The sequence below is a fragment of the Aristolochia californica genome, unplaced genomic scaffold (assembly GCF_029961685.1).
Source record: "Aristolochia californica isolate CCGP_79_NKW_82.1479 unplaced genomic scaffold, dmAriCali1.0.hap1 SCAF_2, whole genome shotgun sequence".
Lineage (NCBI taxonomy): Eukaryota > Viridiplantae > Streptophyta > Magnoliopsida > Piperales > Aristolochiaceae > Aristolochia > Aristolochia californica.
This window is the reverse complement of record NW_027181881.1, coordinates 32434929-32457652: the sequence shown is the minus strand read 5'-3', so window position 1 is coordinate 32457652 and position 22724 is coordinate 32434929.

Genomic DNA, 22724 nt, shown 5'->3' with positions numbered 1-22724 from the left:
AATCAAGTTGACTCGGTTCGAGATAACTCGAGTTAACCCAAACGAATCAAAAGCAGAAGCAGCTACCCCAAGTTTGTCACAGGTTCGATGGGTTAACTCAGCTTGGACCGGGACTCCGTCAAAATAGCCATTGTTCGGTTTGGTGGGTGAAAACCACTGGTTCGCACACAGTTACAGGTGTTTTCTCTAACCTCTCTCGATCTACAACTCCAGCACCTTCTCGGTGATGATTTAATAGCGACACCCCTCAATTACAAAGAGAAAATTAAGGCAACTACGATACAAGGTCAATCTGTGTACCGACTCAGCGTAGGGCGTTGATTAGGCCCCACAACTTAACAATCTCCCACTTGGAGACTAATCCATCATCAAAATCTCCTTTGCAAAGGCAACACTTTCTCAATCCATAGAGAGAAGTCCAACTGAAGTTGCACACAACTTCAATTTCTCAATCGTAACAATCTTTGTCAACATATCAGCCGAATTTTGATTTCCTTGAATCTTTTCAAGTGCTAAGACTCCATCCTCCAGAGCCGATCTGACAAAGTGAGAACGCACCTGTATGTGCTTTGTTTTAACAGGATAAACGGGATTCTTTTCTAAATGAATGGCACTCTAACTTGTCGCAACACAACACATTCTTCCCAGAAAGATTGCAACCATACCATCTCTTTCCTAGCTTCAGTCAAAACAACATATTCTGCCTCAGTAGTGGAAAGAGCAACTATCTTCTGCAACATAGAGACCAAACTAACTTCTGTACCACCCAATGTGTATACATATCCAATGGTACTCTTCCTGCCATCAATGTCTCCAACCATCTCAGCATTTGCATAACCCTGTGATCCCAAGTCCGACTTTCTGAAACATAAGGCTGAGTTTGTAGTGCCTCTCAAATACCTAAGAATCCACTTCACTACTTCCCAATGGTGTTTACCTGGATTACTCATATATCTGCTAAATACTCTCACTGTGTGAGCTATGTCTAGTCTAGTACACACCATGGCATACATGAGACTGCCAATAGCAGAAGCATAAGGCACATTGGCCATGTTGGCTCGCTCCTGCTCTCTAGAATGTGACTACTCCTTAGATAGCCTAAAGTGACTAGCCAAAGGAGTACCCACTGGTTTTTCATCATTCATGTTGAATCTAATCAACACCTTCTTCACATATTCATCTTGTGACAGTTTCAAAACATCAATGTCCCTAGTAATCCTAATCCCAAGGATTTTGTTTGCATCACCCAAATCCTTCATTGCAAACTTCTTGGAAAACTCCCTTTTCAACTTATCTATTTCCTATTTGCAAGCACCTGCTATCAACATGTCATCAACATATAGTATCAGAATAATGTAAGAGTCATCAAGGTTCTTCACATAACAGCAATGATCCACCTGGCACCTCAAGAAACCATTACTACTCATAAAAGTGTCAATCTTTTTATACCACTATCTTGGAGCTTGTTTAAGACCATACAAGCTATGAAACTACTCCCCCTCAAGATCTTTTTATAGATTTATGAAACTACTATATTACAATAATACCCCTAAACTTAGGGTTTTGGGTTTTAACCCTATAACTTTAACTTAATTACATCAATGTCATCTCTATGAGATAACCCTTTATTTACCATCCTACTATCATTGTATGTGGGCCTATGGGCCTTCTCTTTGACTTGTGGGCTTTGAGCTCGTCTTCTATATCTCTTGGTTGCATGGGTCTTCCTTGGTCTAATGGGCTTGGGCCCATCTTCTAGTACACTTGGATATGTGGCCCTTCCTTGGTCATGTGGGCTTGGGCCCTATCTTCCAATACTCCCATCAAGTTGGGGGTGAGAGAACAGCATGAACTCCCAACTTGCTATAAATGATGTATAAATATTTTTTTGTATAAAATGGCACATCTTCCGATATGCCTTCATCTTCCAACACTCCCCCTCACACTGGTGCTCTCGTTCATGAGGCCCAATTGGTATAATATCAATGAGAGTAAATCACTCCTAGCTGCTAAGACATTGCTGCATACTCCAGTCTTAACTCATGCTAGATGTAGGGCACACTCCATCTTTTGTAGGTAGTTTGTCTATCGGATTTGCTCTGAAGTGTCCACCTCCACCACCATGTCCCTCCATAGGACAACGACTCTCAAGTGGTAGAGTAATATATGATATTAATGGGGGGAACCACAAGGTGGTTCTAACCACCACAGTAAGTGCACAATCAAGGCTCAGTGCAGGAATGGGTCGGACCCATTCAACCACCTCTATTGCTGCCTCCTCTTGTATTTCTGCCGCGTCCTCAAAATGGGGATGATGTACCCCAATTACCAGAGAACATAACTGATGAAGCATCAATCGGAGGAGGATATGGATCAGGAATCCATAACAACGTACCACTGATGTCATCAAAAGAGGGAAGGCTTAAGATTGGTAAGGCAAATAGCCGCTGCCAGGGCCTCGCGCTGTTTTTCTTGGACAACAATGTCGGTAGTGTATGTTTCAGAAATTTTCCATTTTTGGAGAAGGCCACGAAATCGGGCCAGAAACTCATGAATATTATCTTCTTGTTTGGTAGCCAGCATACTTTGGATAACATCATATACTCTTTGCAACGAGGCGGTACTAGAATAGAGTTTAGCACATATGTCCCAAATATCCCTGGAAGTTTCCAAGTGGACCACATTGTCAGCAACATGCTCTTCATGCTATTAATAAGCCAACTGATAACCATGTTATCATTTTTGACCCATTTAAAGTTGACTTCATCTTCTTCATAAATTGGAGGGATTTTGATGACATGACTGAGAAGGTCACGAGTAATGAGAACCCTCCGTACCGATTGTGACCAGCTAAGGTAATTGGAAATACCTCTTAGTGGAATTGTAGTAATTCAGAGTATGTCACTCTTATTACTCATATGTCCACTCTTCATGTTGACGCAAATCAACTAATAAGTGCAATTGTCAAAGGGGCTCAAATAAAAAAATACACAACATAATTTGAAGCACCCGTAGACCAAATTAGCCACCCAAAGTAAGTAGAGAATATTTTCACGAGAATAAGCACCAAATCATGAAAAAATTGATGATTTTGTCAAGTTAGAACAAGAACCAGCCACAACTCCACTTCTCTTATATTTATCAAAAAAAATATAGAGAAGAAAATAGATGCAACTCTTATCCTTAATCCGAACTCAACAACAAAACTGAGAGCAACTTTAGACAAGGCCTTTCTTGGCAAACCGAGAGCAATTTCTTGGCAAAATAAATTCCAACTCTTGGGAATACTTCAACACAAAAAAATATTCAATTGCTGAAGTTCAAACGAAAAAAATAATAGGGATAGGTGAGTGCTGGAATTTCATCAAACATATAACGGGCATCCAACAACATAACACACTCCCATGAGTATGTTATGGTCCTGGGTTAAGTACCTATGCCTTCCGCTCCTAACAGGCCGGTCTTTTGGTCAGTATTGGCTAGGTGCTTAACCCAAAAGACCGGCCTGTTAGGAGCGGAAGGCATAAGTACTTAACCCAGGACCATAACATCACACCCCACCTTCGTGAGCCGATGACCACGGCTGGGCAACGACACTGGCCCAACTGCTGCGTCACTGGCCCAACTACGATAATACCTAGACGCGACCTGCCAGTAATTTTAATCCAGCCTTTGCGCTCCCCGGGACTCGAACTCCCAACGTGGGAGCCCGCTCTGATAGCAAATGTTAAGCACCTAGCCAATACTACCCAAAAGACCGGCATGCTAGGAGCGGAAGGCATAGGTACTTAACCAATGACCATAACATAGTAACGTTAGATTATAGAATTGACAGCAACATATGTTGGAATCCCATATCAACAATGTTTGATTCCTATTACATAAAGGTAACTGAATCCAAATAACAAATCGAAAAAAAAAAATCGTTGATCAATCATGTAATTTTGAGACAATATGATCAAGAATACAATATCCTTTTAGTCATACAAGATAGTTCTTCACAATGTTTATGAAGATTATCTTGTCTTGGCGTGAATCAAGAATTCAAGAAGAGGGAAAAAAATTGAAACTATAAAGAGAGAATATGCAAAAAAAAAAAAAAAAAAACAGATTTTACCTATCTCTTCATGGTAGAACTCCTTCTATACACAACTTCTTGAATGGATGACATAACTACTTGAATTGGAATCCTAACCTCCAAGCTCTTATACCATGTAGAAGTTAGGACCCCATGAGAATGACTCTAGGTTAACGTGGAAGAAGAAGGAGAGAAGAGAGAGAAGAGGGAGAAAAGAGAAGGACGTTAGAGAAGAGAGTTTGGATTAAGGGAAGGAGAGAATCTGTCACGGGAGAAGAGAAGGTGGTTGGACGTTTTCTTAAAGAAAGGAAAGGCTTGAATGCCTTACCTCTTAGCCAATGCTCTTATTTATAGTGTTACAAAGCCCTTAGGGTTACAACTCAATAGATTAAAAGACATACTAAGATAATGTATTTACATCTTCATGCCATCCTTATGGAACATACCATAAATAACCACTTTGCCACTCCTTTGACAGTGGGCTTCTAGCCTGTAGCTTGTGGGTTTGAGCCCATCTTCCAACAATAAGTTCCTCCATCATGGATTCTCAATCGGAAACAATTTTTTTGATATTTTTTACAGGGTATTAAGTTCCTCTGTCATGGACTCCCAACCGCAGATATTTTTTATATTTTGTACGGGGTTTTAAGTTCCTCCGTCATGGACTCCTAACCGCAAATAATTTTGATATTTTTTACTAGGTATTAAGCTCCTCCATCATTCCCAACCACAAATATTTTTGATATTTTTTATGGGGTATTAAGTTCCTCTGTCGTGGACAACCAACCACGAAAAAATTTTATATTTTTGACGGGGACAAAAAAATAATGGTATGAGGCTCCCTCTTCTTCAATAATAATGTCTCATCAAAAGAGACACAATAGCAGTAGCTGAAATGGGCTTGGGCCCATATAACACAAACCAAAATAATCCTTGTAAAATGACCCATGAAATATTCTAATGCACATATTTATACCAAATAATATGTTGACCAAGGAATATTCTATCAATTCTTCAAAAATAATAATCCAGCCAGAGAAAACATTTACCAAGTCGCATCAAGTCAAATAGTAGACCAATATATCCGAGTCACGACAGAAATGTGTATAACCTTTGGTCTAGACACGTATACCGAGGTAGAAAATAAGTGGTCTGAGTCAGGTTGACCAGGACCTGAGTTGACCTGGACCAAGTTGACTCGATTCGAGTTGGCCTGGGTTGACTCGGTATGGAATAGAAGTCATGCTCGGGTTGCTGGGAACTCAGCCAGTCCGGTTGGGTAGGAACAAGCGCGGCCCGACGCAAGACTGAACCAACACTGGATTTAATTTTTCCTAACTTAGGAAAAATTAAATCATTGAAAGTGTCGTCATCTTTAGCGGCAATCACGGCATCATCGTCCTCCGACGGAAACCAAGCAGCAGAAACGATAACTTCTAGCAGAGAAATTCTCATGCAAACGATGGATAAGCAATGGGTAATATGTTAGGTTCTGCCCTTGCGATGGATCTCGTCACCCTTCATTCTCTTCTTTCCTCCAGGTTTGCTATTGATGAAGAGAGGAATTTCCTATGCTTCGAACGCCCAATTGATTGGGATGGACGAGCCTTGAACGAGAATCAACCTTGGACCTCAGAGCGGGAGAATCTAACCATCTACACTAAATTGATTCAATGCTTAATTTCCATTCCAGCCCGTTCTCCTTCATAAAAAGGGTTAGGGATGCAAACAAGCAAGCCCAAACCGAGGGGCACAAGTTATAAGAAAATTACAAATAACCCATCCTAACACATAAATGGAATTACATAAATTAAATCCTGCATCTACTTATTACTCTGGATGCTATGGATTCCATAACATCTCCCCCCTCCTGGAGAAAGAGCTTGTCCTCAAGCTTGAAAGTGGGTAGAGGGCCCTGTGTCGGCCCACTATACTAAAATCTCCCAGTCTCCTTGGACACGACGAGCCTGCAACACCTGAGCTGGGGTGGTTAGCACACGTCCCTCCTGAAGTGGTGGTGGAGGAGAGTCTCCCTGGAAGGCCTTCAACTATGAGACATGGAAAATGTCATGGATCTTTGTGTCCTGTGGAAGCTGCAAGCGGTAGGCCACAGTGCCAATGCTGTCTAGTACTTGGAATGGCCCATAAAACTTTGGAGACAATTTGCGACGTTTGGAGGCCGTAAGGGAAAGCTAGCGGTAATGTTGGAGACGAAGCCACACATAATCACCCAGAGAAAAGACCAGGTCGCGATGCCGTTTACATTAATTGGATTTCATGGTATGTTGAGCTTCCTGTAAATGAGCTCGGACCTAGCGGATCATTGCATCGCGTTCCTCCAAAGCTTTGTCAATGGCTGCCACTCTAGAAGAGCCAGGTTCATATGATAAGAGCCGAGGGGGATCTCTGCCATAAACGACCTTGAAGGGAGTCTTGCCGAGTGTTGTATGATATGATGTATTATAACAAAACTCCAGCCATGCCAGCCACCGGACCCAACCTTTAGGTGAATCTCCGACAAAACAGTGTAGGTACATCTCAATGGTGCAGTTGACTACCTCTGTTTGTCCATCTGTCTGCGGGTGTTAGGCTGAGGAGAATGCCAACATTGTCCCCTGTAACTTGAATAGTTCTTTCCAGAAAGTACTTGAGAAGATTGCATCTCTGTCACTGGTAATGGACTCAGGCATGCAATGTAGGAGGAAAATTTGATCCATGAAGAGCTGGGTGACATGAGTCGTTGTATACGGATGCGCCAATGGCAAGAAATGCCCATATTTAGAGAATCGGTCCACCGCCACGAAGATAATTGATTTGCCAGATGACATGGGAAGGCCATCAATAAAGTCCATGGATATATCTGCCCATACCTATGAAGGTAACTTAAGTGGTTGCAGCAGCCCAACTGGACTAAAGGACTCCGCTTTGTTCCGCTGACAAATCTGGCAAGCTGTCACATAGCCACAACACTACTTTTCATGCCCCGCCAATAAAAGTCACAACTGATACGAAAATACCTTTTTTGTTGTCCCTCATGAGTGTTGTCATGAAACATAGATAATATGTTGTGGATGAGGGCTGAGGTCGGATGGAGATAAATCCGATTCTCGAACAATACAAGTCGGTCATGAATGGTCCAGTTGCTATCCATTGTTTTTTGCTCAATATTGTGATATAATTCCAGGAGCTCGGGATGCTGTTGAGTTTCATCCCGAATGGAATCCAGCAAAAGATATTTGGGCTAACTAATTGCGTTCAGCTAAGGGTCAAACAGGTCCCTGTAGGACAACGCATTAGCACCCACTTTGAGTTGGCCAGGTTTATAATCAACCATAAAATCAAACCCCATCAATTTGCTCAACCAATGCTGCCGGGGGGAGGTGGTGATACGCTGCTCGAGTAAGTACTTCAAACTGCAGTGATCTGTCCCTATGATAAAGGAGTGCCCCCATAGAGAGGGTCGCCAGTGCTGAATGGCTTTTGCTAAGCCGATCATTTCCCTTTCATAAGCAGCTAATTGTGGTGATGTTGACCGAGCCGTCTGCTAAAATAAGCTATGGGATGGCCCTGCTACTGTAAGACCATGCCAATACCTCCGCCTGATGCATCACATTCAATAACAAACAATTCATCAAAGTTGGAAAGTTGGAGTACCGGGGCGGATGATAATGCGGTCTTCAAGTTCTCAAAAGAGGACACTCTTGTATCAGACCATGTGAATGCATTGCGCTTAAGGAGATTGTTGAGTGGAGCTGAGATTTGTCCATAGGCACGAATAAATTTTCAATAGTAACCTGTTAGGCCCAAGAATCCCCTTAACGTTGTGACTGATGTGGGAGTAGGCCAGTTGACCACTGCCTGAATTTTGCTACGGTCTGCCTTCATGCCAGATGCTGAGATTACATGGCCCAAATATGCTACATTGGACATACCCATCATGCATTTGGACAAGTTGAGAACCAAATGATGGGAATGTAGGATAGTGAACACATGGCGCAGATGCTGAAGGTGTCCATCCCAGTGTGTTACGGTCCGGATCTAGCACAAGGATTCTTTGGGTGGATCTGCAATCTGCCACAGATTACCGTACTGATTGTAAGGATTGAAGGAAGACACGGAGAACGAAAATGAAAGATCAAGCGAAAGGGAAGCTTGAAAACCCTAGAGCTCGTTGAGGAGAACTCTAAGCCTCTTTAACCAAAATTTAACCTAATTCTTAATACTTCAATGCTTGTTTTTCTCATTACTCTTACCCCTTAAATAGGGTTCACCCGGTTAGGGTTTAAGATAAAATATTACAAAAATACCCCTATAAATAAAATATTCCAAAAATACCCATGTGGCCTAAATTGAAATAAATAAAGTAAATAAAAGAAAAAACTAAAATAATAATGTTATTGCATGCATAACATTACACCCCCTGGAAGACGAGCTTGTCCTCAAGATCGGAAGCAGTGTCTGCGCAAGTGTCAACCGCGGTATCGGATTGCCTCAAGCCAGCGAAAGATTTTTTTTTTTTTTTTTTTTTTTGAGTTGACCCGGTCGGAGTTGGCCTGGGTTGACTCGGTTTTGGAAGCCCGGTCCCGTGCGCAACTCAGTTTCATGCGCTCATCAAATTTTCCTAACTTAGGAAAAATTGAATCGGGAGTCATCTTCCTCCTGCGGCGAAAATTTCGCCGATGGCTCTTCTGGGGAAATCGGAAATCTTCCTCATCCTCATGTCGATCCCGAAATGAGCGCCTATCGGACATTGATCCTCAGATGTCAGAGCGAGTTTCTCTCTCACAGCAAACTCATCTCCCTCTCCGTTTTGTGCCGGCATTGTGTTCCTTCCCCTCGTTAAACTTGTTATGTTGTTCTTCCTCCCATTCAACCTCTCTATATCGAGATTAAATTTAGAGCACCTTTCGAACATCTCATCAAATTTTTTGTCATTCTTTGCCTAACATCTGAGGATCAATTCCAGTAATTCACTTTTGCTAATTTTCGTCGGAGAACCCTGCTCTGATTTTAATGTGTTCCCGCTCTGATACCAATTGTTACAGTCCCGGATCTGGCACAAGGATTCTTTGGATGGATCTGCAATCTGCCACAGATTACCGTACGGATTGTAAGGATTGAAGGAAGACATGGAGAACGAAAACGAAAGATCAAGCCAAAGGGAAGCTTGAAAACCCTAGAGCTCATTGAGGAGAACTCTAACCCTCTTTACGCTAAATTTAACCTAATTCTTAATACTTCAATGTTTGTTTTTCTCATTACTCTTACCCCTTAAATAGGGTTCACCCGGTTAGGGTTTAAGATAAAATATTACAAAAATACCCCTATAAATAAAATATTCCAAAAATACCCCTGTGGCCTAAACTAAAATAAATAAAGTAAATAAAAGAAAACACTAAAATAATAATGTTATTGTGTGCATAACATAATGCTTACTATAAACCAGAATATCATCAAAGAACACAAGAACAAACTTTCGTAAGATAGAACGAAATACCTCATTCATGAGGGCCTGGAAAGTGGAGGGCGCATTGGATTGTCCAAATGGCATGACTAAAAACTCGAAATGCCCATGGTGCGTGTGGAACGCCGTCTTCTCCATGTCGGAAGAGTGCACTCTAATCTGGTGATACCCTGATTTCAAATCCAGTTTTGTAAATAAGTTGACCCCATGCAATTCATCTAAAAGTTCATCCACCATTGCAATTGGAAATTTGTCTTTCATGGTATGAGCCATTGAGCTCTCTGTAGTCAACACAAAAGCGCCAGGATTTGTCATGTTTCTTGACGAGTAACACTAGTGACAAAAAAGGAGACCTACTGGGCTGGATAAATCCTTCTGCAAGCATAGTCTGGCATTGGCGCTCGATTTCATCTTTTTGTAAGTGGGAGTAACGGTAAGGGCGTACCACCACAGGTTCAGTGCCCAATTTCAATCAGATATGGTGATCACAATTTCTGAGAGTTGGAAGTGTAGTAGGCACCTGAAATAAGTCACCAAATTCTGTAAGTAAGGAATTTAACTTACAATGATCTACGTCCAAGACTTGAATTTCCTGAAGAGTGCATGGCGTGGGAGCATGAGTGCCATGAAGAGTGATGGGATGCTGTTGGGCAGTAAATGTCATAGTGAGTGCCTTGAAATCCCATAAGATTGGCCCTAACGTCTGGAGCCATTTCATGCCCAACACCAAGTCAAAACCAGCTAGTGGAATGACTAGGAAATCTGCTACAAATGAGTGACCTTCAATACGAACTGCAATGGAGTGAGAAATTCCAGCACTTGAAATTTTTTCCCCATTGGCAACGGATACTGAAATGCCGGTGTTAGTTTGAATCCCCAACCCAAGTTGTTGATCGGCTGGCTGGCCAATGAAATTGTGGGTACTGCCCGAATCCACTAATGCCAGTAGCTGGAGATGCTTTAATCCGGCACAAACCTGCATAGTGTTGGAGTTGTGCATGCCTGTCATAGCATGGAGGGAAATGGCTGGTTCTTTCGGCTCTGGTTCTACACTGTCCGCCAATTGTGTCTCTTCCTCTGACTCATCCAGTGCCTCCAACTAGAATAAACGTTTGCATTGGTGGCCCTGGACGTATTGCTCATCACAATTGTAACAAAGGCCCTTGGTTCGCCTCTGTTCCATCTCTGGTCTAGACAGGCGACGGATATATTGTGTTGGTGGAGTGGAAGTAGAATTTTCAACACGTGGTGCTAGGATTTGCCCTGGTGTGGAGATGTTGCATATGATGTGGGGGCACTAGTGGATGCCCTGCTTGGCCAAGGTGATCGTCGGACCAGAGACTCCTTGAGGATAAGTTTTTTTGTATCTATAGTCCGGGCAAGGTTCATAGCATGAGCCAGGTCTTGAGGATCATGCAGTTCTACTTCCAGGCACAAGGCCTCCACTAATCCGGTAGTGAATAAATTAACATATTGTGTAGGGGGCACAAACCTACTGACGCTTGTCAGGCGTTCCTGAAATTGCTTCTGATACAGCTCAATGGTCCCAGTCTATTTTAAATTGACTAGATCCCCCAAAGGGTTGCAACGTGCAAGAGGCCCAAACCTCAACATGCAATAATCTTTAAATAGATCCCAATCGTGAATATGATGCTCTGAATTAAACTGATGATACCATAGGAGCGCTTCATCAAGCATATGGAAGGCAGCTAAAGGGACCCGATCATCAGCAAGCATTCTTTGATTATAAAAGAACTAGTCACAGCGATGTAACCATATCAAAGGATCCATAGACCCGTCATAGGAAGGGAAATCTGACTTGGTATACATGGGCACCATGTTGTGGCCTGGTGCATGAGTTCCCATGGCCGTTTGATGTGGTTGGCGCAAATGTGGTGGAGGTGGGGCCAGTTGGGGAGGGTGGTGCTCGGCAGGGAGTGAAAAACTGCCAGGTTGCATAGCAACCCGAGCAAAACCTTCATCTACTCGCCGGAGCAATTGTTGAAGAGTATCATTGATGACGGAAACAGCAGATTAAAGGCCATCAATTCGATTTTGATTTTTTTTAGTGAGATGACGCACATCTTCAGGGGAAGAGGAATCGCCGAGGGTGGTCCTGTCTGATACCACGATGTTACGTTCTGCCCTTGCCATGGATCTCGTCACCCTTCGTTTTCCTCTTCCCTCCAAGTTTGCTATTGACAAACCTTGAAGGAGACTCAACCTTGGACCTCAGAGAGGGAGAATCCGACCGTCTACACTAAATTGATTCAATGCTTAATTTCCATTCCAGCCCGTTCTCCTTCATAAAAAGGATTAGGGACGCAAACAAGCAAGCCCAAACCGAGGGGCACAAGTTACAAGAAAATTACAAATAACCCATCCTAACACATAAAAGGAATTACATAAATTAAATCATGCATCTGCTTATTACTCTGGATGCTATGGAGTCTATAACATAATAACAACACCTATCTTTTCTACCAGCGAGCAAAACCAAAAACTGGAAACAAGGCTCAATAGAGGCTCATAGCAGATTGTTTTCTCCGGAAACACCAATGAGACTATCATTCATGACAGAGATGACAGACCAACTCTGGTGCAGCTGACGGAAACTCGGAAACAGCTAACCAACGCAGCAGCAAATTAGTTTCCAAAAAAATAGAGCTGGCAATGAAGATGAGCTAGAGGAGTTTCCCGTAATGGAGGAGACTTCTGAAAATCAGATCTATAAATCAGCAACATCCAAAGCAGAGATAGGACCCAGAAATGAATTTCCAAAATTGGATTATTTCTATTGTTGGCATGTTCTGTTCGGCATTGCTGTTTTTGAAAGATGTTAGCAGGAAGAGTAGATTCCTGCAGTAACTTGACAGCACGACCTTTATATATATGGCTGCAAGAATCAATTAGAAAACAGCAACTTCTCTGCAATACAGAAACTTTCCCGCAGACAAATCCGGGAATTATGATAGGAGTATTCCAATGATATCTAGCAGCTTAATTTGAGCAGAGATGAGCTTCTACTCAATCAACGGCACAAAATATTCTTGTGGATTTCGTGGCTGGCATGTCTATCTTCCTCGTGATGGCGGTGCGACCGCAGAACCAGGTGAGCCAATGATCTGTCTAAGAAATTTTTGGCTTGCAGCGGAGAACAATAATTTTCGACGGCAATCAGACAACAACGAGAATAAAATTTGAAAGATAGATGGCAGCTTTCTCAGATACAATCATGCGCAGATTCGTCTTTTGATTTATTCTTCTAACGCTGCTTCCGAATCTCTTAACCTTCCTCATGGCCATTCTCACTGCAGCAATGCAATGCTGGTCTTCAGACTGGAATTAACCCGCCAACAGGTTTCTGGCTGAGTTTTTTGGAACAGATGATCCGCCTGCTGGAACAATGATACGCAGACTAACAAACGCCGCACCGGAGCTCCATGGCAGTATTTTCATAGGCCATGGAAAGCAGGATAGTGGATACAGTTTAATCAAAACACCAATGCAAAAAAAAGAAGGGCACAAAACAAAGAAATAACAGAGAAAAAAAATTTTAAACCTAGACAGAGGAAAATGAAACTTAAAAAACCATAGTCAGAATCCTGAAAATCAAAGCTCTGATACCATGTTGATTTTTAAGACTCCATGAATTTAGCTCATGGAGAAAAAGGGAGATAAACCCATTGTGAGAAAACAAGAGGAAGAAGGGTGTTATGGACTCGATAGCATCCACAGTAATCAGTAGACGCAGGGTTTAATTTATGTAATTCCCAGTTTATGTTGTTAGGAGGGTTTTATTTTAATTTCCTTCAAACTTGTACCCTCGGGTTGGGCCTTTGCTTGTCTACGTTCCCTAATCCCCTTTATAGGGAGGTCAGGCTGAGTAATGAATCAAGCATTGATCAAGACTAGTGTGAATGAGATCGGGTTCTCTCTCTGACGAGGCCTAAGGTGCAAGCTTCCTTCGAAAACTTGGTTATCCTCATGTCTTCCAATCTGAAACCAGAAGGAGATCGTCTGGTGGCTGATCCATGGAAATCGGGCTTATCAATGTGGTATCAGAGCGGACCACCATCGGTGATTCATCCTCTCCTAATGATATGCGAAATCTTATGGAAGAAATCCGAATGGAATCTCAAAATTATGTCGCCTCTGTTTGAACAGAATTACGGGAACTTCGAAATTCATTTCATCAATTCACTCTTCGTATGGAAGAGTATATGGCGTATATACTGCACTTCGCAGCAGTTCCAATTAGCATTCTGACCTGTTATGCACGCAATAACATTATTATTTTAGTTTTTTTATTTAATTTAATTTATTTTACTCCAGTTGTAGGTCACAAGGTTATTTTGGAATTATTTATTTATAGGGATATTTTTAGAATATTTTATTCAAAGGGATATTTTTGCAATATTTTATTAAACCCTAACAGGGTGAACCCTATTTAAGGAGTAAGAGTAATGACAAAGGGGGATTTTTGAAGTATTAAGAATTAGGTTAAATCTAGCGTAAAGAGGCTTGAGATCACCTTCTTGATCTCGAGGTTAGGATTTTCCTCAAAAACCCACGTATTCTCTCATCCTCTATTGATCTTCGTCTTCCCCATGTCTTCCTACTATCCCTGCAGTAATGGAAGACCCGCAACCCATGGTAGATCCTAGATCCTCCCAAAGAATCCTTGTGCTAGATCCAGGACCGTAACAACTGGTATCAGAGCAGGAACACAATGGGTTATTCTATATCCCAAGAAAGATGGATGGCTATGGGTAAGGAATTGGAAGAAATACGAGTATGGTTAGATGCTTCCATTGAACGTTATTCAAGGGAGGAACTCGCTGATGTAGCAAAATAGGACACACGACCTCAAATCTCCGACCACATATGTGCACAAGAGGTAGCAGAAGCTATCTCGGACAGGGCAAGAGGCCAAGGGCCGGAAAAATCAAAAATTTTGTCATCGTTACCAGCAGAAATCCCTATAGAAGAGGCAGGAGCTGTTTTTTAAAAAAAAGGGGCATCGATTTCAACCTCAACATTTCTGAAATCGTACCTACAAAATCACAGCCGATTTCGGCCTCCACATTTCCGCAATCTCCCTACGGGACCTCAATTTTTAGGATCTCGGAAGGGTATTACATGTTATGGGACATCCTGGTTATGGGCCTGGGTTAAGTACCTATGTCTTCCGCTCCTAACAGGCCGGTCTTTTGGGTAGTATTGGTTAGGTGTTTAACATTTGGTAATAGAGCCGACCCTCGGTCGCGAGTTCGATTCCCAACAACGGTGCAGAGGCTGGATTTAAATACTGGTAGGCCGTCGGATAAAAACCCGGGTCGGGCCAATGTTGCTGCGTCATGCGCAAAGGCTGGATTAAAATACAGGTAGGTCGTAGGATAAAAACCCGGGTTGGGCCTGTGTCATTGCGTCGCCGTGGTCGTCGGCTCGTGAAGGGGGGGTGTGATGTTATGGGACATCCTGGTTATGGGCTTGGGTTAAGTAGCTATGTCTTCCGCTCCTAACAGGCCGGTCTTTTGGGTAGTATTGGCTAGTTGATTAACCCAGGTCCATAACCAGGATGTCCCATAACATCACACCCCCCCTTCGCGAGCCAACGACCACGGCGGTGCAATGACACAAGCCCGACCCGGGTTTTTATCCTACGACCTACCTGTATTTTAATCCAGCGTTTATGCACGATGCAGCGACACTGGCCCGACCCGAGTTTTTATCCTACAGCCTACCAGTATTTAAATCCAGCCTCTGCAGCGTTGTCAGGAATCGAACTCGCTATCGAGGGTCGGCTCTGATACCAAATGTTAAGCACCTAACCAATACTACCCCAAAAGATCGACATATTAGGAGCGGAAGACATAGCTACTTAACCCTGGCCCATAACCAGGATGTCCCATAACATTACGCCTTGCTCCCGTCGATAATGAAGGGTGGGGGTTCCACCTCCCAAAACCCCTCCCCACGGCCAGCCGAGTGTCTTCCAGCGATTCTTCTGACTGGGGTGTGTTTCCGAGAGCCCTCGGACTCGGAAAATTACCAGGCGGCGACGTCCAAAATGGCTGCTCTTCACCACCGAACACGAAGGCGACTCCGTCAGTGCCGTCGGAAGCAAGTCCGGCAGGATCTAACTTCCGACCACCACCTGGCCCTCCCATTCCAGGTCTCGGCAGTTCCGCGGGGAAACCACTTCACCGTCATTTGGGGTAAGCCTCTGCCACGCCAACGCATTTTCTATCTCTATGACCTTTGTTTTTCTGGGGATGAGCACAGTACTTGTGTGGCTGTGAATCTTCAAATTGCATATGTGGGGTTTAATTTTTTGGATCCCCTGTATGTTGTTTGGCCACGAACTTCACTTTCAAAATTTTGGCCTGGTGAGTTTTTGTTTCGGGAAGCAAAGAAACACATCCAGCATCATTTTGTCTACCTTACGGCTGGTGTGTATGACTTTCGAGAAGGATTTTTTTTGGGGATATTGGGAAGGATAGATGTGCTCAAAGGAGATAAAGGGCTAGAAATTTTAATAGTTGCAGCAGTAGGGGTGGTTCCTACCTACAAAAGGAGTACCGGTTTGGTGGTTGTTCGAAGGTCGGAGGGGTCTTGGTTTGCACCATCTGCCATTCTGTCACTGGCCTTAGGGTCTATATTAGTACAATCTAATTTTAGTGATGGCATGGATAATCCATCAAATCATAATTTCTCTGCAGAGTATCCTTTTTGCCCACATGATGATGTTTCCCCTATGGAAGGTTCAGGTCAATTTGCTAATCAAGAGAGCCATCGGGACAAAAATGATTTGGATTCAGAACCACAATTTGCATCCAAAACTCAAGCAGGTTATGAAACAGATTTTGGTCATGAGAACAGTGGTTCTACTCACAGAGAAAAATCTGGCCCAAAAGAATAGTTCACTGTCCAGGATGAAGGACCCTCTCATCTTGGACGAACAAAGGTTGTCACTGAAGAGCCTTGTTCTGAGGAGGGTCTTGTTTCTAGAACGAAAGTGGATAAAAACAGAGCAGTTTGTGACGAGAAAGAGGATTACAGCGAAGACCATTTTGTGCAGACTGAGAGAGATGAAGTGACTAGCAATCACAAGGAATTGGTGACCAGATACTCTGAAATCAACTTCCCCATCTATCTCGGGGCAAGCAGGGAGGTTGAGTCAGCAATTCCAACAGAGGATGAGGAATCCAATGAAGAGTTTACTGCTGAAGATGGAAATTTTGGAGGCAATTCCGTATAAGTGTCCTTCCATACTGTCACTGTTGGCACTGCCTGTGCTTCTATCCCTGCAAGGAAGACATTAGCTCTGAAACCATTCATGTTCCTTTGGGATTCTATCCATCATTGTGATACAATTTCGGGATTTCCGGACCACTTGCAAATTTTGAAGTTGGGTGATATTGTCCTTTTGACTGCAACGAGAAAGGGGGAATTTTGAAGTATTAAGAATTAGGTTAAATCTAATATAAAAAGGCTTGATCTCGAGGTTAGGGTTTTCCTCAAAAACCCACATATTCTCTCATCCTCCATTGATCTTCATCTTTCCCATGTCTTTCTACTATCCCTACAGTAATGCATGGAAGACCGCAACCCGTGGCAGATCCCAGATCCTCCCAAAGAATCCTTGTGTCAAATCTGGGACCGTAACACGACCACCTCCCCCACCCCCTCCATCTACACTGCCTCCTTTGCGCCCAGCACAACCTTTGTCGGCAAAAATGGAAGGGGGTTTGCCATCAAACCCTCTCTCACTGGCCCCCATACGTCCTCCCGAACAGAAGATGCCAGAAATCCAAGAGCTCATTGTATCGAAAAAGCTTTTCGAACTTCCGAAATCAGATGGCGGGGTGACGTCAAATCTGTAGACCCACTTTGCGCTAGCGGAACCAAACGACCTGCTCATCGTTCAGCAACCAGGCTCTAAATTTTGGCCACTCCTTCATTCTATTCGCCGTTGGCAACCACTCAAGCTCGTAGTTGGCACGGGGTATGACCAATCCAGCCAAGCACTATTAATGGCTTATGCGAACCGACAAGAAAAGAAATCCAGAGATTTCAATTTCAAAGTAGAAATCATGGCCCTGGCGGAAGAAGAGAGGTCTCGTCCAGAGCATTTTGAATTGGAACTGCTTCAACAAGCCACTGATAATGATACTGTTGACGAAGATGAAATCTCCTGGCCCTTCGATTCTGGTTTCCACAATAATTCGTGAATGAAGTTCGGGGTTGGAATCGTTGACACCGACTTGAACAAATTTTGTGTTTCCAATTGTGAGTTTGCTGGTGACCCTGGATTGCGGGATGAATCCCAGGATCTCTTCATATAGAATGTTTTCTCAAAGGTACCTTCCAGTTTCTATTTGTCAAGACCAGTGGTCTTGATATCTGGTGAGATGTTGTGAGATCTCCCAAGAGACTACTACTCGGTTTTCCAGTTGGGTTTAGAAATTTATGTCTTCAGGGGCCCTTCTTTGATTCATGTGGATTTCAAATTTGGGGATAATCCTGGTGCCTTCCAAACATTTTCTAAAATGCCCGGTCGAAATGAGAATGTTTGGCACGCCATGATAGTCGCATTCTGCCACAACAGGAATGCCGAGGAAGCACTGAGGGTCTATGAGGAGATGGCAAAACACAAGTATGTGCCTGCGTATGGAAAAGTCAATTTTATTTTGGAGGCTCCTCTTCACTTTACACAAGAAACAAATCACGTGACTTTGCTCAGTGAACAATTTGCAGATCTCGGTGCTAATCCTGTTTCTATAACGAAAGGGATTGATAAGACTGTTCCAGGCTTGGTCGAGTTGGAAAATTTTCAAGTGGGTGGGAGTTCTGCCTCTGAGAAGAGAGCCAACGTAAAACAAAATGGAGATAAAAAAATTTTGGGGGTGCTGGGAATGGTCTTGTGGAGGAATGAATTTTATGTGGCTGGGTTATACAGCCTGACTCAATTTCAAATTTCCGCTGTTGTAATATTCTTGGGGTGGGCAGGAGAGCCACTTCCAACTTTGCAAATTGTTGTTGTGGAGGTAATGCAGCATTGGAATCCAAAAAAAAATATTACACTAATTTCATTACTAGGGCTATCAGGTAAACAACATCAAGAATATGTTGTCTCGTTGTTGGTGATCTTGTCGGACCATGTTGATGAATCCAAATGGGCAATTACAGCTGCAGGTGGGATCCCTCCTTTGGTACAATTGTTAGAGTTGGGATCTCTACAAACACTAAAGGATGCTACACGTGTACTGTGGAACTTATGCTGCCATAGTGAAGAAATTCGTGCATGTGTGGAGAGTGCAGGTGTAGTCCCTGCTCTCCTTTGGCTTCTTAAAAGTGGTGGCACTAAGGGACAAAAGGCTTCAGCAAAGGCTCTTATGAAGCTTATCCAATCTGCAGACTCTGCCACTGTGAACCAACTTTTAGCTTTGCTCCTGGGAGATATTCCTAGATCGAAAGCTTATTCTATTTCTGTTCTGGGGCATGTGCTTACTATGGCTTCTCAAAAGGACTTAGTACAAACAGAAGGGTTGGGAAATAAAGGGCTGAGATCTCTGGTTCAAGTTCTTAACTCCTCAAATGAAGAAACTCAAGACCATGCAGCTTTTGTCTTGGCTGATCTATTCAGCACACGACAAGATATCTGTGACAGCCTTCCAACTGATGAGATTGTTCATCCATGCATGAAACTTTTGACCAGCAAAACTCAGGTTATTGCGACCCAATCTGCTCATGCCTTGGGAGCTTTATCCCGCTCTGCAAAGGTTAAGACAGCTAGTAAGATGCCTTATATTGCTGAAGGTGATGTCAAACCCTTAATCAAGCTGGCAAAGACTTCTTCCATGAATGCAGCTGAGACTGCTGTTGCTGCCTTGGCTAATCTTCTTTCAGACCCACAAATAGCTGGAGAAGCTCTTGCTGAGGATGTGGTCTCTGCTATGACAAGAGTTTTAGGCGAAGGTTCTCTCAAAGTCTTGGCACTTGTTGACTCTTTAAATGTCGTGGACATGGAAGGAACAGATTCATCTGATGCTTCGGAAGTGCTTTCCCTTTTGGTCAAAACAAAGCCAAATATGAATTTCACATACCCTCCTTGGACTGCCATTTCTAAAGTTCAAAAGAACACAGACAGAGGACAATAGATGCGCTTGATGAGTCAGGATTTTTGAAACAGCTGATTTATGTCCAATTAGATATGGTGAAGCACCATTCAAACTCCAGAGATTCAGAAATGGAAGTTGGAACTAGAAGAGGGTTTAGGGAGAAAAATCTATACCTTCTTGAAGGGGATGGGGTTCTCGACCCTGCAACCGTTCTTGGGGGAACTGTTGCCATCGTATGCTGCCATTTCCTGCTTTTGTGTTGCAGGCTCGTCTTATACCTGGTGCATGGGAAATTTTCATCTGGTGGATGGAGGATGACACTGCAAAAGCCTCATGTGAACTATTCCAACCTTCCGTGTTGTCCATCCCAACTTACAAGCTTGAGGACAAGCTCTTTCTCCAGGAGGGGAGTGATGTTATGGACTTCATAGCATCCAGAGTAATCAGTAGATGTAGGGTCAAATTTATGAAATTCCCAGTTTATGTTGTTAGGAGGATTTTATTGTAATTTTCTTCAAACTTGTGCCCTCGGGTTGGGCCTTTGTTTGTATGTGTTCCCTAATCCTCTTTATGGGGAGGTTGGGCTGAGTAATGTATCAAGCATTGATCTAGACTAGTGTAAACGAGATTGGGTTCTCTCTCTGACGAGGCCTAAGGTGCAAGCTTGGTTATCCTCATGTCTTCTGATCCGTAAATAGGAGGACATCGTCTGGTGGCTGATCCATGGCAATGGGGCTTATCAAAGGGTTATGGACTTGATTTTTCTAACACTCCCTCTGAAGCTCTATTTATAGATTTATGAAACTACTGTATTACAATAATACCCCTAAACTTAGGGTTTTGGGTTTTAACTCTGGAACTTTAACTTAATTACATCAATGCCATCTCTATGAAATGTACCGTTATTTACCATCTTGCCATCATTGTATGTGGACCTATGGGCCTTCTCTTTGACCTGTAGGCCTTGAGCCTGTCTTCTATATCTCTTGGAGGTATGGGTCTTCCTTGGTCTTATGGGCATGGCCCATCTTCTAATGCACTTGGATATGTGGGCCTTCCTTGGTCATGGGCTTAGGCCCTATCTTCCAACAGCAGTGAATCCATCTCGTCCTTCATGGCCAACTCCAACTTGGTTGATTCATCAACTTGCATTGCTTCCTCATAACTCTCTGGTTCACCTTTATCAGTCAATAAGATATAATTCAGTGTAGGGAGTACCTCTATGGTGGTCTACTTTTTCTAGTAGATCTCTTGAGTTCAATCACATGAATGTCCTAATTTACTTTTGAGGGTATGTTTTCCTGGACTTCCTGAGCGATATTCTCCATCTCAATAAGTGGAGGATCTCTCAACTGAATCACTTCAGACTTCTTGGCTTCTTCACTTGTGCTCTCAGACTTTGTTCTCAACTTGTCTTTATACATGGCACCTTCATTGAAAATCACGTCATTGTTCCTGATAACCATACGACTTTGGTCTTCCCAAAAGCAATAACCAAACTCGGTACCACCATATCCAATAAAGAAACATATCTTTGATTTAACATCAAGTTTATTTCTAACAGAAAAATCAATATGAATATAAGAAACACAACCAAAAACTTTCAAAAAATAAAGGTTTACCTCTTTGTCACTCTAGGCCTCTTTTGGTATTTTTTAATCCAAATAGGCAGCGGTGCTAATAGCCCCAGGCCAAAACATCTTTGGAAATCCCACATGTAATCTCATGTTCCTAGCTTGCTCGTTCAAAGTTCTATTCATCCTCTCAGCCACACCATTCTGTGGAGGTTTTCCAGGAATGGACTTCTTCATCTTGATTCCATTATCAGCACAGTACAGCTTGAAATTATCATCTATGTATTCTCCCCTATTATCTGACTATAAATGCTTCTCATTCAAATTTGTCTCATTCTCAACCATTGCTCTCCATCTCTAGTAGGTATCAAAGACATCATATTTATTTTTTAGGAAATAAACCCGTACCTTTATACTTTCATCATCAATAAATATCACATAGTAGTTAGAACCACGAAGGGAAGTAATATTTGAAGGCTCCCACACATTTGTGTGAACCAACTCCAATTTTGTTATCTTCGGCTCCTTTCTAGCCTTAGAGAAGCTAACCCTTTTCTGCATACCAAAAAATACAACCTTCACATAATCTATTGTTTATAGTTTTCAACCTTGGTAGCTTCCCTTTCGACAAAAGCACTTTCATTCCCTTCTCACTTATGTGACCGAGCATATAATGCTACAAGTCAGAATCAGTAACAGCATCTGCAACTGCAACCATGCCTCTGCATCTAGAAGTGATGTAAAGAGTTGTAGTTTTAACTCCTTGTGAAACAACCATGGCTCCCTTAGTGACTTTCTAAGCAACACCATTAAGAATCACATTATGACTTTCATCATCAAGCTGCCCTACTAAAATCAGATTACGCATCAGTTTTGGTACATGTCTCACCTTGTGAATTTTCTACATTGACCCGTTTGACATCCTCAAACTAACATTACCTATACCAACAATATCTGAAGGCTCTCCATCCACAAGATACACTTTCCTGTGATCTCCAACAACATAATTCTCCATGATCTCACGATGTGCGGTGGTGTGAGTAGAAGCTCCTAAACCCAACACCCAAGAGTCAATAGGGTTATCAACCAACAAGAGTAAAGTATCTTGTACCCATTCAGTCACCACATTTGCAGCAACATTTTTCTTTTCATCCTTCTTCGAGGCACTGTAGTTCTTCTTTATGTGACCAGACATGCTAGAATTCCAGTATTCCACATTCATTCTATTTTTGGACTTGCTTCTCCCATTCCTAGACTTTCCTCTACGATTGACCTTGTTTGAATTTCTCTCAAAGTTCCTGCCCCTAGTATCAACATCTAGGGTAGAATTAGATGTTGACAATTGTCCGAAGTCCTTTCTTTGAACTTCCTCCTCAAGAATGGTATTCCAAACATCATTAGAGATCAACTTCCCATTGCCTACAAAGTTGTTGACCGCAACCCACATAGGCTTCCAACAATTTGGCAGAGATGTCAAAAGA